The sequence below is a fragment of the Erinaceus europaeus genome, chromosome 5 (assembly GCF_950295315.1).
Source record: "Erinaceus europaeus chromosome 5, mEriEur2.1, whole genome shotgun sequence".
NCBI lineage: Eukaryota > Metazoa > Chordata > Mammalia > Eulipotyphla > Erinaceidae > Erinaceus > Erinaceus europaeus.
In genome coordinates, this window is record NC_080166.1 from 46786933 (window position 1) to 46801679 (window position 14747).

The window sequence follows — 14747 nt, forward strand, 5'->3', positions numbered from 1 at the left end:
ATTCCTAATCCTCCTCCCTCTAGTGGCCACCAATGCAATTCTTTACCTCTGGCTGGGAGAGCAGGACAGTTGGCTTCCTTCAAAGCCAACACCCTTGCTGCTGCATGGACTGGTGAGTAGAAGTGCTGTGCAAGCAGCATCTTCCTTCTCTCTGGAGACTAAATGCATCACCTCCACCGTACACCTTGATTCCATTAGGCAAGGAAGCAAAACTGTTGCTCAGGCACAGTTTTGCTCAGGCACCTCACCATTCCAAAAGCGAATATTCCATTTTGAATAGTAAACATTCCAAATGGGAGAAGTAAAAGTGAAGCATCCTGTTTTGTCTTGACTATTCCTTTTCTGAAGTGCTCAGAAACACATACTGTGTCAATAGCATGGGCTGATCTTGACTGTCCTGTACTAGCTGAATCTCCAAATACATCTGATTCTCAAGGATTAGACTAGGACATTTTTTCATGGCGATAATTATCACATTGAAGATTCAGTATTTTTAGACTCAAACGGAATTAAATAATTAACTCTAACCCAGCTTCCGTAGCTAAACACTATACAAAAAAATCTGAAGAGTAAATCAATAGTGATAATATTTTCTCCTATGTAGTTTCATGAAGCATAATTATGCATACTAAGTAGGAATTTTTTCAAGATTTCTAATCTCCATCCATTGTATGTGAGATGGCTGATATTTTTACAATGTAAACTAAAATGAATTTTGACTATAAGGTATTACTATTTATTTTAACCAGATGAAGGATATTTGAAATTATTGTCCAAGTGATGCCACTGCATTATACTTTAGTGGCATTTATTTTTTTTTTGTTCTTTGGTTATATTTCTTTTTAATTGAACTTACAAATGAAATTTCCCCTTTTTGCTTTCCAAAAATTTTTTTTCCATGATAACATGACGTACATTATTTGGGACCCGAGGAAAACGGGATAGATGTATTAAATAAGAATCAAAATAATTTAAGATGACAAATCTAATGAAGAGGATCTAAATGTTCAGGTTGATTAGCTTGGAGAAAAGAAGGCTGAGAGAAAGTATCTTAAGGCATGTGACAGAAGTTGAATGGGAGATTCTTAGTGCCTGTTTGTCTTTGTACTGAAAATTGCTATATTTGGGGATGGTTTATACATAGTCTTGTCTGAGGCCAAGGAGGGATTAACTGAATTTCCAGTGTTCTTTCTAACCCTATGAATCTTTTGTTAAAGAGATGGGGTGGGGGAGAGAAACACTGCAGCAAAAAAGGGAAGAAAGGCCACTAGAACAGAATTTACTATTTTTTTAAACTGAATCGAGAAGAAAAACTATGATTTTATTAAGGTTAGAGAGGATAAGAAATTTAAATGAGTCTTACTCCTTTCTATAACATTTGTATCGAGAATTGATAAAAACAGGTGTTTTTGTTTGTTTGTTTTTGTGATGGTGGTTAAAATAAAAGTGGAAAGTAGAGTCTCCTTAAAGGAAAATTCTCTAACTTTATTATCTGTGCCTTTGCTTCTTTTCTGGAGATCCTAGATATCTGAGGTGGTTTTGGAGCAGAATTGTGCTCAGTTGCAATGATTGTTGTGGCAGTGTGCATGAGGCCATTCCCTTCTTTGGAAGCAGGATATGCAGTGCTTGAAAGTTAGCAGGCATAGTGTGAAGAGCTGCCAATTGTTTTGCTTGAGAAGTGATTCTCAAAGTGTAGTACCTAAGCCAAAAACATGAACAACACCTAAGAAAATACTAGAAATGCTTATTTTGGGACCAGAATCTCAGACCTGTTAACTAGAAGCTCTTATGGTGAGCCTCTGAAATCTGTGGTTCATCAAGATCTCTTAGTTGTTGTGATGTTTGCTCAAGTTTGAGTAGCACTGGCCTTGGCTGACAGAGAAACTAAAATTTAGCTCTCCAGACACACAAAATTCATGTCCTCATCACAGAAGTCTGTAGATCTCTCAAGATATTGTTCTATACCTAGAACAATGTCTGAAATGCAGTGGACACCCATAACTGTTTATAGATGAGTGAGAGATCAGAAAGAATTGTTTGGGCAGTTACATATTGTGCTAGTTTCTGCTAGTGTGGAAACAGAGGGTATAGAATTGCTAATTTTCTTCTGAAGAGAGGCAAAGCGATTGCCAGAGGTAGGTAGTTTAATTCTGATTAGCATGGATAAATAAAGACAAGCTCCCCTCTTTTCTTTACTTTGAACAGGTGGGAAAATACTTCTTGTGCTCTAGAGTGCAGATCTCAATTATTCAAATTATTCTACCTAGTCACACACCCACTTTACACCTCAAACTCTTTAAAAAATTAGGAGACTTATGATCAGAGAAATAAAATCCCTTAGGACTCAGGAATTTTGGTCAAAGGGAGAGCCAGAGTCAATTGACTCAGTAGTAATAAACAGAATTTCAGCTTCTGTTAAAGACTCTTCCAGGGAATAGCATTTTTAAAAAAGATTTTATTTATTTATGAGAAAGATAGGAGGCGAAAGAACCAGACATCACTCTGGCACATGTGCTGCCAGGGAACTCGGGACCTCATGCTTGAGAGTTTAAAGCTTTACCACTGCGCTACCTCCCGGACCACTGGGAATAGCATTTTTAAAACCTACTTTTCACTCAGAAACTAAGGATGTTACTTAAGTCAGTACTTAGTTGGACTATTGCACTCATCACTTCAGAATGGTGCTAAGCTGCTAGGAATTTCGGGGAGGGGAAGGAAAAAATGCTTTAAGATCTCAGACCTATCTTTTGCAGTCTCACAAGACTCCATAATGTTCTCACCCAGTCTTACCTGAATACTTTAATACTTTTCATAATAATAATACCTCTGAACTTTGAATTGGGAAGCAATATTGGTAGTTTTTTGTGTGTGAGATTTTTAAAAAATATATATTTATTTATTTGCTATTGGATAGAGAAATTGAGAGAGAAGGGGGAGATAGAGAGGAAGAGAGACAGAGAGATGCCTGCAGAACTGCTTCACCACCTGTGAAGTGACTCCCCTGCAGGTGGGGAGCCCGGGGCTCGAACCAGGATCCTAACCGGTCCTTGTGCTTTGTGCCACCTGCGCTTAACCCACTGCACTACCGCCCAAGTCCCCTGTGTGAGATCTTTTAAGATAAGAAGTTTTGAGGGGAGTCGGGCTGTAGTGCAGCGGGCTAAGCGCAGGTGGCGCAAAGCACAAGGACTGGCATAAGGATCCCGGTTCGAACCCCGGCTCCCCACCTGCAGGGGAGTCGCCTTCACAGGCGGTGAAGCAGGTCTGCAGGTGTCTATCTTTCTCTCCTCCTCTCTGTCTTCCCCTCCCTCTCTCCATTTCTCTCTGTCCTATCCAACAACGAAAACAATAATAATAACTACAACAATAAAACAACAAGGGCAACAAAAGGGAATAAATAAATAAATAAAAATTAAAAAAAAAAAGTTTTGAGGTTATTTTTCTGTTGCCTTGGAGAATCCACTGACAAATCTAGCATTGAAGGAAACTTTGCTGATGATCTGGTAAAAATAATGGTCTCTTCTCTGAGCCATAGATGAAACACTTCCTTAACCTGATTGAAAACATCGACATTTTGTAAAGTGAAGTCCTAAAAATAAACTTGATGTTTAAGATACAGTTGGGATTCTTTTCTCTGAGAAAACTCAGGCCCAATGAATTAAATAGTTAACCACTTCTGTACTAGTGTTACGCTTACTAGAGTTTCATTTATTTATGCCATGTCCAATACATTGCTCACTCTAATGTATCTGACTTCCAAATTTATAAGCTAGCATTAGATTAATGATTAATGAATATATTGATAAAACTTTACTAAACATTGAGAGTTGTTAAAAATAGTTTTAAAAAAAGCATTAGGAGATATTTTAAAATAATTGATGCCAGTGTACCTTTATACCAACTTTAAAGATTCAGATAATCAATAACAAATGTTGCACATTTGTATTTTGAACTTTGTTACGCATATTCTTTCTACTGTTTGACTAGATGTGTGATTCTCAAATTTTAGTATACATCAGAATCACCTAGAAAGCTTGTTCCAACAAGGACTCTAGGATCTGCTGACAGCTTCTGACTCAGTAGATCTGGGATATATTTTGATAATTTGCCTTTCTAATACACTTCTAGCTTATGCTACTATTCTGGGAACAGTGGCCTTAAACACTTAGATTTCATAAAGCAAGTGCTTATTAAAACAAAATGACAAGACCTCAGAGATAGTCTATTTAATGACAAATGATTCTAATGTTCAACTATAGAATAATAAATACACTTTTACAACTCATAAAAGAATTTTTATGGTACTCTGTCTCATTTGTCATCCATAAGAGCACTGAGATAGATATTGATATTCTTCCCATTTTTTTCTTTTGAACCCAATTTATATTATATTTTATACATATACACTTAAATATGTTTAACTATTTGTATATCCATACATGGATATACATATACTATTTTATAGACAAAACTAACTTGCTGAAATCAAGATATAGTGACTGGGTCTCAGGTATGGAGAAGTAGGCCACAATAACTAAACAGGGAGTAACTATTTCTTCTTTCAGAGATCAAAACAAATTCATGCCAAAAACTGAATCAGTCTTCAAAGATCACAGCCTAAAACCTAGACAAGTGGAACTCCCAGAATGGGGGGTGAAGGGAAACATTCGGGCAAAGAGGAGACAGAGAAAAGTTCCCACTGTGAAGGAACTCCAAATGCAGGACAATTAGTTATTAATAGGAGAAATTTTCTGCTTTGAACATAGTTACCCTAGGCAACAGGATGGGTGGCTTGTGCCAGGGACTCAACACACCAGTGCTGATTAGGATTAGGATTTGCAATACTGCAACAAAAGGTGGGAAACTATAGGGTAGAAATCACTTGAGATTTGCTAGCTGTCCTCATCTTGTCTGGTGATTGTCAGCTTGTTGAGAGTAGCAGTGGTGGTGGTGGCTTTACTGGAGCCCATGTCCATGGCAGTAGCCTGTAATTGTGGGACTGTAGAGATTTGTTGAAGCCTTTCCTGTGGATGCCAGCCATAATTCCCAGCAGACAGAAACTTATAGGTACCTCTGCTTGCCTGCCCTACTAAGTTTTCCCAATGAAGCAAATTCTGTATACTCAACAATGACCAGAGAAAGCTTTGTTATCTCAGACAAACTCCACCCAGCTGAGTTTTCCTAGACTTAGTGTACTAATGGGGATAACCAGGCTCCACCAAAGCCCTCTTTAACTTTGTCCAGACTATCCATCCTCCAAAACTGAGACAACTGCATTTAGAAATACCTGATCTCACCCAACCCTGCTCAAGCAAGGTCCACGTGTTTGTGTTCTCAAACACCACTAGACACTATAAAGAGAGGGAGTAACTTACATACACTGATGGACCAAAACAAAAATCTGGGGGAAAAAATCCAAACACATCAGATATGTAAACTTTCTTTAAAAAAAAAAATTATTGTGGTCCGGGAGGTGGCGCAGTGGATAAAACATTGGATTCTCAAGCATGAGGTCCCAAGTTCAATCCCCAGCAGCACATGTACCAGAATGATGTCTGGTTCTTTCCCTCTCCTCCTATCTTTCTCATTAATAAATAAATAAATTCTTTAAAAAAATTATTATTTAGGGGGCCGGGTGGTAGTGCAGTACATTAAGCGCACATGGCTTGAAGCGCAAGGGCGCAGCTTGAGGATCCCGGTTGGAGCCCCTGGATTTGAGCGCCCTGGCTCCCCAACTGCAGAGGGGTTGCTTCACAAGTGGTGAAGCAGATCTGCAGGTTTCTGTCTCCCCCCTACCAGAATCTTCACCTCCTCTCTGGATTTCTCTCTGTTCTATCTAACAACAAGGGCAACAAAGAGCCTCCAAGAGCAGTAGATTCATAGTGCAGGCACTGAGCTCCAGTGATAACCCTGGAAGCAAAAAAAAAACAAACCCAAAAACGTGTATTATTTAAAAAATATCCTATTTAATTTTTAGAGAAGACCAGAGCACTCCTTAGCTCTGGCTCATGTTGGTGAACCTGGGACCTGAGAGGCTCAGTCATGAGAGTCCTTTGTATAACCTTTTTCTGTCTTCCCAGATCTATATGTACGCTTCCTAAAGCGAACTTTAGAGCAACGAAACTCATGATGCTCAAGAAAATGAGATCAGTGATCGGGGAGGGGAGGATGGAACTACTGGACTGTGTTGGTGAGAATGTACACTGGTCCAGGCCGAATGGAAAAGTGTTTGACATTTCTCATTATTTAAATTATATCTATCCAGGGGAAGGGGAAGAAAGAGAAGCATTGTGTACTTGGTTGAGCATACACTATTTACTATTTGCAAGGACCCAGATTTAAGCCCCCACCTCCCACCTGCAAGGGTGAAGCATTGAAGTATTGCAGATGTCTCCAATCTTTTTGAAGAGTTTTAATTAAAAGTAGAGGGATTAACTCTTCCTTGAAGGTTTTGTAGAATTCATTTGTAAAATCATCTGGTCCTGGACTTTTATTCTTGGGAAGGTTTTTAATAACTGTTTCAATTTCTTTGGCTGTGATTGGCCTGTTCATATTATCTAGTTCCTCTTTATTTAATTTTGAAAATTTGTAGGTACCTAGGAACTCATCCATTTCTTCCAGGTTCTTTAGTGTGGTGGCATATCGTTGTTCATAGAAGCCTTGCATGATATGTTGAATTTATGTGGTGCCTGTTGTGATATCTCCTCTTCCGTTTACAATCTAATCTATTTGAGTCTTCTCCCTTTTTTGTTTTGTGAGTCTGGCTAATGATTTATCGATTTTGTTTACTCTTTCAAAGAAATTTCATTCATCTTTTGTATGGTTTTCTTATTTTCAATATTATTTTTTTCTGCCCTAACTTTAGTTATTTCTGTTTTTCTGGTTGCTTTAGGGTTTCTTTGTTCTTCTTCTAAGTCTTTAAGGTGTGCAATCAGGTTGTTTATTTGAGGTTTTTCTTCTTCCCTAATGTGTGTTTGTATGACTATGAACTTCGCTCTCAGTGCTGCCTTACCTGTGTCCCAAATATTTTGATAGCCAGTGCCTTCATTTTCATTGAATTCTAGAAACATTATGAATTCTTCCTTAATTTCTTCTTTGACCCAGTAGTTGTTTAGTAGTCTACTGTTGAATTTCCATATTTGGGGACTTTTACTAATTTTTTTGTTTATTGTTAAGTGTTAATTTAATTCCACTATGGTCTGAGAAGATGGCTTAGGATGATTTCAGTGCTCTTGAATTTCTTGATACTGTGTTTGTGGCCCAACATATGGTCTATCCTTGAAAATGACCCATGTGGATTTGAATAGAATGTGTATTGCGGTTTCTTGGGGTGAGTGACTGAAAATATCCAATAGTTTTAGTTTATCTACCTCTTCATTTAGTTCCCTTGTTTCTTTATTGATTTTCTGCCTGGATGATCTGTCAAGTTGAGAGAATGGGGTTGTTGAAATCCCCCACTATGACTGTGTTGCTGTTAATATATTGCTGTAGCTCTTTCAGTAGATGTTTGATGTATTTAGATGGCCTCTCATCAGATGCATAGAGGTTAGTAATCATTAAGTCCTCTGGACTGATCGATCCTCTGAGCATGTTTCTTTGTCTCTCTTTCTTTCTATCTCCCCCTTCCTTCTCAGTTTCTCTCTATCCTATTATATATAGAAAAAAGAAAAAAATATGACCACTGGGAATGGTGGTTTTGTCAATAAAAATAAACAAATAAATATATTAATAATATGATCCAGCAATCCTACACCTGGGTGCTTATCTGGAAAACACAAAATCACTAACGTGAAAAGATATGTGTGCATCTATATTCATTGAAGTGCTATTCACAATTGCCAAGATGTGGAAACTACCCGATGGATCATTTATAAGCATCTAATTAAAGCTTTTAAAATTGACTGAAATTGTGTTAAGTATCACTTCTTGGCCTTTTGGCTAAGATCAAGGGAAAGTTTGCCACACAGATTTTCCAAAGATCTGCCTTCTAATTTCAAGTTTTTGTGGTAGTTAGGAAACTAACAGAAGTGCTTATATATTCAGCAAAGTCATGAGCATTGATGACTACAGTTAATTTTATAATTAACTGTTCTGTTATGAAAAAAAAATTAAAAGTATTTGTATTTGGTACAAATAAAGAAATATATAAATATGTATATAGCTTGCATGTGTCAGTTTAAAACTTATAGTCTATTCCCTGAGGTTGTTTCTATTAACATTTTCTGATTAGTTTTTCCAAATTGTTTCAATGTTCTCTTCCTTCCTCTTTGTGTAGGAACACACAAATTGTAGACCAAGGAACTCAGTTGACAGAGGTGTCCGTCTAATAAACAGTACTTGGCAGCAGAGAAGGAAAAAAGATAAGCTAAAGCTATGCTTACTCTGAAGAGAAAAGGGGAAGGAGAGTTTGGGTTTTTCTTTTTTTGAGGCAGTTTTAATTTTGTTTGAAGATCAAGGATACAGCTTTTCTTCTCTCCCCCACCCTAACTACAAGAGAGCACAGTGTTTCTTATATATACTGTTGGAGTCTATGGAAATGCTTTAAACAAATTGTTATTTATTTAAAATTTTATTATTACTTTTTATTTTACATTCCTACAGCTTCATTAAATTTTCTCTTATGTTTGCTTGTTTTATTTAGATGCTTACTGTATTTATTTGTTTTTCTTCTCTGGATCTCATCTTGAACTTAATTTGTGTCTGTATATGTGAATAATATGAAAATTAAATATATTTTATGGTTTTATTCTTTTCTTATTTTTATTTATTAGATAGAGACAGAAAGAAATTGAGAGAGGTGAGGGAGATAGAAAAGGAGAGAGACAGAGAGACACCTGCAGCATTTCTTTACCACTTGTGAAGTTTTTTTTCCTGCAGATGGGGACCAGAAGCTTTACATTTTTACATGTGCACTTAACCACTGCCTGGCCTCAATATTTTATGTTTTTCTTTCCACTAGAAAAACTTGTTTTGGTTTTATTTTTTTGTAATTTTACCTTATTCAACTGGCTCTTTAAAATACTGATATTAGTTTTTACTCTTTAAGATTTTAAGGTGCTTTTCTTTTTAACTACTATTTTGAGTTTTCATGATTTAAAGTAATATTTTTTGATATGGTTCCATGGCAGGTCCACAACTAACTCATAGAGGTTCTGCAGAGTTGTGGGGGTTTTTAGTGAAAACACAGTGACATTAGCTATAGACCACAAAAATTAAAACTAATAAGTTGTTTGGCTAATTATTTAATGAGTAAAACTCTTAAGATATTTTCTTTTGCCTATGAGGGACTATGAAGAATCCCAGAGAAACTAATGATGCTAAGAATCAAGATGTTTTAAGAACTCTTGATTTAGGGTGTAACAAATAATTTTAATTGATTGAAAACAAGTTAACCGCACTTCCTTTCAGTAAATGCTGAGTTTGGTTGTTGTTATCATCATCAGGGTTATTGCTAGGACTTAGTGCCTGCACAGAGAATTCACTGCTCCTGATGACCTTTTCTTTTTTTTTCTTCTATGATGATAGAGGCACAAAGAGATAAGGCAAGGGTGTGGAGAGAGAGAAAGAGAAAGGAAGAGAGAAGCTCCCCCCTGCAGGTGGGAGCAGGAGGCACACATCTGGGTTGTACACATGGTAGCCCCTGAATTTCATTTCACAAGAGGAAAGATGTATTTAAACCTTCAATTACGGCTTTTGATTTTGTTCAGAATTGAAAAAATGAAGACTTCTCTGCAGTTTCAGCTGTGGCACTAAAGGTCTTTAATAATAAGTGGCTTTGCCCTTTGTCACTGTTTGAAGGATTTACTCTGATGTGCCCTTCTGAATATGTTCCCTTCTCTCTGTTAGTTCACTTTAAGATTGGTTGGTGATCAAAACAAAAGAATTTAAAATCAGAAAAATAGAAAAAAATATTTAAAGAAGTTTCTGATACCAAATTTCTTCTTTCCTAACCTAGAAAATGGATGTATTAATTTAGATTGATCCATTCATTACTAATGTGATTTGTATATAATTTCAATAAATCTATAGTTTCTTAACCCCCATCCTATGATTTTGTTAATGTCTCTTTTCTTAAATAAATAAATAATAATAATAAAAGACTTTACTGTAAAAAAAAAGTTAGATTTGAGCCCCTGTCCCCCACCTGTGGGGGTGACACTTCACAGAGAAGCCAGTCTGAAGGTTTCTCTCTTTATTTCCCCCCTATGCTTTCCCTTCTCCCTCTCAATTTCTCTATCTTATCAAATAAAACTGAAAGGAAAAAAGAAAAGAAAAATATGACTGTTGGTAGCAGTGGATTTGTTGTGTGAGGGCACTGAGCCCCAGTGATAATGATGGTTACAGTGGGGGGAAGGGGGAGTTGAATATATTGCTAAGATCAAGCATAAAAAGTTGGATATTTTTACATTTTTACCAAAACTTTGTATATTCCTGTTCTATATTTGTCGAGTTTTAAGAATGATACAACACAAATATAAAGTACAATTAAAAGCATGGTTTTAAAATACCAATTTTTACTTGTTTTTACATACAAATATAATCTTTCAGCTAGTCTTAATACTCAACTAAAAGAGAATATCTCTCAAAGTACCAGATGAGAAAAATGCTTTCCATATTGTCATGATTGTTCTTTTAATTCTTTCGTAATTTTAACATACTTAACACATTTAATATCACATTACTAGTGAAGAAGAGAATGTGCTTCAAGAAAGGTGGGGTGTTGAGACTTGACTTTTATGGATATAATGGCATTAATAATGACTAGTGCTCCTACTGCAGTTTATAAAAAACATACATAACTTCAACAAAAACTCAAAAATGGACATGTACCCAAAGTGGAGTAGACAGAGGAAGAAAAATCCCAAATTACTTTGAAGTTCAGACAGACTCAATTGAAATTAAGTGTCAAAGACATTATTTCATTGATTTAGGATTTATCACACTGAAGGTACTCCCAGGGTTAAGTGAAAGACAACAGATGACACTTTTGGTTTAAATAATTAAAGGACTTTAATCACTGTAATCTATTTCCTTTTGAAGAAACATAATTACGTAATTAGCTTTTAAGAGAAATATCTTTAAAACACATTTTCTGTGTAAATATACACTGTGTATATACTCTGACTTGAATTTGTGAGGGTTCTTTTATTTATTGAATTATATTTTCATTCTTTCATTTTTGGATAGAGACAGAAACTGAGAGGAGGACCGGGTAAAAGAGAGGAAAAAGACAAAGACCTGCAGCATTGCTTCACTGCTCATGTAACTCTCCCCTTCCCCCACAGCTAGGGCCTGGGGACTTGAACCCACACCCTTCTGCATGGTAATGTGTGTGCTCTACAGGGTGTACCAACTCCCAGCTTCTATGTGGGTTCTATAACATTTTTAAATCATATCTTTAATGGTTTTAAAATATTTACTTTATTTATTAGATAGAAACAGAGAGAAAGTGAGAGGGGAGGGGGAGGTAGATAGATAGATAGATAGACAGACAGACAGACAAAGAGAGACAACTGCGGCGAGAGACAATTGTGGCACTGTTTTACTACTTGTGAAGCTTCCTGGATGCAGGTGAGGACTAGGAGCTTGAACTCCTATCCTTGTGCATTGTAGTAGACACGCTCAACCAGATGTGATACTGCCTGGCCTCAAGTTCTATCCCATTGATTCCCATCTACACCAAACTTAGGTATAAAATAAATTACTATGTTGTAGTCTTTTTTAAAAAAAATAATAATGTGACTTGAGTTTATAAGGAATAAAGATTTGCATTTAGCATTGTTCATTATTCTCTAAAATTCTCTTTAGTACCTGGAAAAATAAAGACTAGGTCATGTAGTTTATCATTGTATTGACTGTAGTATTTCCCTATTCACTCTCTGATTGTGCCCTCTGGCAGGTCATTTTTAGCATGTATGGAATTAGTTATGCATGCATCATCACAGGGTGCCTGTGAACACCACAGCTCCTGCCAACTTAGAGTCTGATGTGTGCGTTTAATCAGGTGCACCACCACCTGGCCCCCCAACTTAGAATTTGTAGCTTATCAATTGTATCTGGTTCAGATCTGTGTAATATGCCCTTGAAAAGAGTGACACTTGTGCTTTTGACTAGTTCACACCCCTATAACTTTTTAAAAATTTTATTTATTTATTTATTTATTTATTTGGGTAGAGATAGAGAGAAATCAAGAGGGGAGTGGGTAGATAGAAAGAGAGAGGTAGGGAGAGAGAGAGAGATCTGAAGCACTGGTTTACCACTTGTGAAGCTTTCTCCCTTGCAGGTAGGGGCCAGGGCTTTGAACATGGGCTCTTGTGCATTGTAGCATGTTCACACACAATCAGGTGCATCACCACATTACCCCTGGTTCACACATCTGTAAAGTTAATTTATTTGGGGGTCAGGCAGAAGCGCAGTGGGTTTAGCACAGGTGGTGCAAAGCACAAGAGCCGGTGTAAGGATCCTGGTTTGAGTCCCCATCTGCAGGGGAGTCACTTCACAGGCGGTGAAGCAGGTCTGCAGGTGTCTATCTTTCTCTCCCCCTCTCTGTCTTCCTCTCCTCTCTCTATTTCTCTTTGTCTTACCCAACAACGATGACATCAATAACAACAATAATAACTACAACAATAATAAAAGAAAAACAAGGGCAACAAAAGGGGGGAGTTAATTTATTTGTTGGCTAAGTCGCCTGTTATAATTATTTCTAGTTACCTTTCTCCCTAAGTATTTTGCTACAAATGTTCTTTGAATTATGCTATATATTTTCAATTTAATGTAAGCTCCCTTTTGTAAATGGTGTATAAGAAAATTCAGTATGCTAATTGACTTTTTTCACTGTGTACTCCTTCGCATCGTGGCTTACATTTTTCTACATTGTTAAAATTTATAGCTAAGGACAAGAACTATCTCCCAACTATTATATTTCTTTCCTTTCCATTTAAAAAAAAAAAAAAACAGTACGTGGCACGAGGGAATGAACTCAGGGCCTTGTACGTGAGTCATAAACCTACTGAATGGTCGCCTCATACTAACTGTTTCATTCTTTATTTGAGATGCGACAATAATGTTCTACCCCCTGTGGTGTTCCCATGTGATGATGCCAGGGCTCAAACCTAGGTTGACACTGTCTAGGATGAATTGCCTTTGGCTTCTCCCACCTATTTCTTTTGCTTTAGAGATTAAATTCTTTATATATATATATAGGAAACACTGACAAAATCATAGGATAAGAGGGGTATAACTCCACACAATTCCCAGCACCAGAACTCTGTATCCCATCCCCTCCCCTGATAGCTTTCCTATTCTTTATCCCTCTGGGAGCATGGACCCAGGGTCATTGTGGGTTGCAGAAGGTGGAAGGTCTGGCTTCTGTAATTGCTTCCCTGCTGAACATGGGCATTGACTGGTCAATCTATACTCCCAGCCTACCTCTCTCTTTCCCTAGTAGGGTGGGTCTCTGGGGAAGCCGAGCTGCAGGACACATTGGTGGGGTTGTCTGTCCAGGGAAGTAGAGATTATATTCTTCCCTAACATGGTCAGGGCCTGGATACATAGTCACTCCCTGAAGATCTTGCATAAGATTGAAACCATAGTTTGAGACATTCCTATTGCATCTACATGTCACAGGTCATTTGTTCATGTTTAACTTTACAAAAATTCTGTCCAATACAGCACTTTTTATAGTCAGAACATGATGAATCTTTACAGGGTGTTATGCATAAAACACTTTTGGGGTGGAGAAAAAAATAATGTGCTTTGTAATGGTAAGCTTCATTATCCTAATTTTATAGAACTGTATGACAGTACTATTTCCACTAGTTTTTACTTATAGAAAAATAAAGCTTCTTTAAAAGCTCAATTATGACTGTGACCATGATTGTAAATGAAATCTGAAATATTTACCTTTGAGTCCAAGAATTTCTGAAATATTTACTATTGAGTCCAAGGTGACAAATTAATCACATTTTGTGTTTATTTCCTATAAAAAAAAAAAGCACTCAGTCATTTTCACCCTTATGATGAAGAAGAATCATTGCTATTAAATTGTTAGTCATTTTCTATGGAAGAGATCACTGTGACCTATAACTAGTTATAGGAATTCCACTTTGGCTGTATGATTGCAAGTAAACTCATTATATGCATGTCCCCACTCTACCTTACCACCTACTTCTAGACACAGTTGCTCTAGAAAAATACAGTCTTTTAGAGCCATGCTTTCCTTTTCATAGGCTTCTGTTGCTCTGGGACGTTTAGTTTTGTTTAGGACAAAAGTGGAAAGACATTTGAGAGACAGAAAGAACGCCTTTGGAGGATAAAAACTAGCATGAGGCACTACAGAATAGGAAAGCATATGGGTGGAACTGATTGGTACCTTTGGTGCCAGCTATTAGATCCAAGGCAGATGGGCTTTGCTCTGCCCTGCAAATGCGTGTGTCTGGCCAATAATCACACAGCACAACAGCCAGATTCCAGCAGTGAAGGGCAGACCATAGAGACATTTTTTTTTCTTCTGGCATTTGTTGCTCTTTGGATGCTATCTACTCTAAAGATTTAGATTAAATTAATATTTCTGGCTATATGTTCTATATACTGCGGTTATATAGTGTTGTCTTGGTTGCTAGCTACTTTGAAGGTTGTGGTTAAACAAATTGTTGCCTTAGCCACCAACCTCATTTTTGTTACAAATTCTGACTTTTTAAACCCCTCACAGATACCCCCACCTACACTTACATACACACACACACCTTCAG

General features: G+C 37.0%; 1 protein-coding gene across 3 annotated transcripts in view; it reads left to right on the forward strand.

Moving 5' to 3' along the window:
• ADAMTS6 (ADAM metallopeptidase with thrombospondin type 1 motif 6) overlaps positions 1-14747 on the forward strand; it is a 313675-nt gene that overhangs the window by 251508 nt on the left and 47420 nt on the right. For 2 of the 3 annotated variants that reach the window (XR_009549950.1, XR_009549949.1), the window contains exon 21: positions 24-112. The exons of the other annotated variant lie outside the window; for it this stretch is intronic. The gene's annotated coding sequence lies outside the window, so the exon portion shown is untranslated. The remainder of the gene's footprint in view (positions 1-23; positions 113-14747) is intronic. 3 annotated transcript variants of the gene reach the window in all.